The sequence below is a fragment of the Ammospiza nelsoni genome, chromosome 2 (genome assembly GCF_027579445.1).
Source record: "Ammospiza nelsoni isolate bAmmNel1 chromosome 2, bAmmNel1.pri, whole genome shotgun sequence".
In the NCBI taxonomy this organism is placed as follows: domain Eukaryota; kingdom Metazoa; phylum Chordata; class Aves; order Passeriformes; family Passerellidae; genus Ammospiza; species Ammospiza nelsoni.
Window position 1 is genome coordinate 74,745,760 of NC_080634.1, and position 2,284 is coordinate 74,748,043.

Consider the following 2,284-nt stretch of genomic DNA (forward strand, 5'->3'; position numbering starts at 1 on the left):
TCTGATGACACGAACCACCCGCTTGGAAGAAAAACAGCAAACTTAAACACTGAACCGCCCGCAGCCGGCCCCTGCTCCCCCCACTGCCCCCAAGTCAGGGGTTAACAGTCCGAGGGAAAGAAAGGAGTTGGGTGTTGGGTCCGGCCCCACGTCTGGGGAAATCCGGCACCCACGGGGAAGTAAAAATAAGAAAGGAACGGGGTTTGAGGAAAGCCCTCAGGGAAAGAAGGTGGGGGGTAGGTCCCCAAGACAGGGCTTGTACCCCTAGGGAAAAGGTTAAAAGGCAAGGGGGAAGCCCGGCTAGCTCAGTCGGTAGAGCATGAGACTCTTAATCTCAGGGTCGTGGGTTCGAGCCCCACGTTGGGCGCCACACTGCGCGAGGGCGTACGTGGCCCTGAGGTCCGGCTAGCTTATGGGAGAAGGCGGCCGACGCCTCCGCGCATCTGAGAACCAGCCCCCCTTGGCGTCCTGGCCTCAGGCTGGGCTGGGTTGCGGAGGTAGTATGGCGTCCAAGGCACTACAAAGTCCACTCCGCGGGGTCCGGTCAGTGGTCCAGTTGTCCACCTCGGCAGGCCCCACGTTGGGCGCCACACTGCGCGAGGGCGTACGTGGCCCTGAGGTCCGGCTAGCTTATGGGAGAAGGCGGCCGACGCCTCCGCGCATCTGAGAACCAGCCCCCCTTGGCGTCCTGGCCTCAGGCTGGGCTGGGTTGCGGACGTGGTTGAATGCGCGCCTATGAGCCGAGGAAGGAGGCGACCACTCGCTGGGGTGGAAAACGTCGGTTTATTGAAGGTGAACGCAACCAACAGGTGGAAGAGACCCCAACAAATGGCCAAGAACATGGGGAGGGACAAGGTTTTAAAGGAGAGGGGTGGAGAAAGGAGGGGTGCCCAGCTAGCCAATAACCAAACAACATGGGAGGCACAGAACTTAATAGACATATAGGAATAACCAATAAATACAAAGTAAAGGAGGGGCCCTGGGACCACAGCCAACCACAACCCCCAGAGGGAAGAAGCCTCTAGAACAGAGGGAGGAGTGGGGTTGATTGACTGGGCCCAGGGAGGAGAAAAACTTGACTTATAAGGATAAGAAAGGGGAGGAGAAGTTACATAACCTAGGAGCTTAAGAACTAAGGGGGAGGGGGTAACCATGGAAACCGGACTGGCAGGAGAACAGTGGCGGGAAAGCTGAGAGGGGAAGAACCATTTACAAGAACATGGGGGAGGTTACATCAAGTGGGGGAGCAAACACAAAACTTAGAAAACACACTACAACAGCTGTGCACGCAAGCAAAGCAAAGCAAGGATTTTTTTCACCACTTCCTATCAGTGGGCAGATGTTCAGCCATCTTCAGGAAAGCAGGGCTCTATCACACATAACAATGTCTAGGGAAGACAAATGCCATCACTGTTAATGTCCTTCCCCCAGCTTTATAGATAAACCAAAAAAAACCCACAACCAATAACAAACCACAATGATAGCAGATATTATTCTTTTTTTAAACAAATTTAAAAGCCAGTTATGGGAAAATAACTATTCTAGAGAATAATAGAGATTAATTAAAGGTCTTACAGAGATACAGCACAAAATTCAGTCTATGTGAAAACAAAAATTAAATCTGTGTAGCTGAGTGACACCTAAAACCCTACAGCTATCTAAGTTTGGAATTTAATGTTTAGAACCCTCGTGAAAAACTTGAAGTAGAAAAAGAAATAAGTATATTTGCAGGCCATGCATGAACCAGATAGATCATTACATCCAATTTCATGGAAATGGCAAAAAAGACCAAAACAATTCCTTTACATAAATATATGAAAATAGATAAAGCTGTTTCTGCTAGCTGTCTGCAGAAGTGACTAAGATGAATATCAGCATTAACTTTTATGTCTAGTGTCAAGAAAATGATGGACAGATCAAATTATCTAGTACCTAGTGATGCCACATCTTGCATCTTCTGACATATAATGATGACAACTGCAGCGGAAAATCTGAATACTTCCCCACCACATCTCACATCCTTTTCAGGGGTTTTTGTTCCTTTTGCTCTTATGGGAAAATAGACATGAAACAACATTTTTCTGGCACTAGGAACATGCACCTATTTCACAGTCTAAATGGATCTGTAAGTGAGAGTAGAAAAGTATTTTGGTGTAATTTTTTACTTTTCCTCTAAAATATTTTTCCTTGAATTTTCCAACAAATTTATGAACAGCAGCCATTCTCGCAGCATTTAAATGGTAAACTCAACTGCTGAAGCTCTCTGATTCATCAGTAGGACAGG

The 2,284-nt window shown here is 47.7% G+C and overlaps 1 non-coding gene across 1 annotated transcript; it reads left to right on the forward strand.

The window, feature by feature from the left end:
- The first annotated feature begins 294 nt into the window (after positions 1–294).
- Positions 295–367, forward strand: TRNAK-CUU (transfer RNA lysine (anticodon CUU)). The gene has a single exon. It is a non-coding gene; the product is annotated as a tRNA-Lys (tRNA).
- The last annotated feature ends 1,917 nt before the right edge of the window (positions 368–2,284 follow it).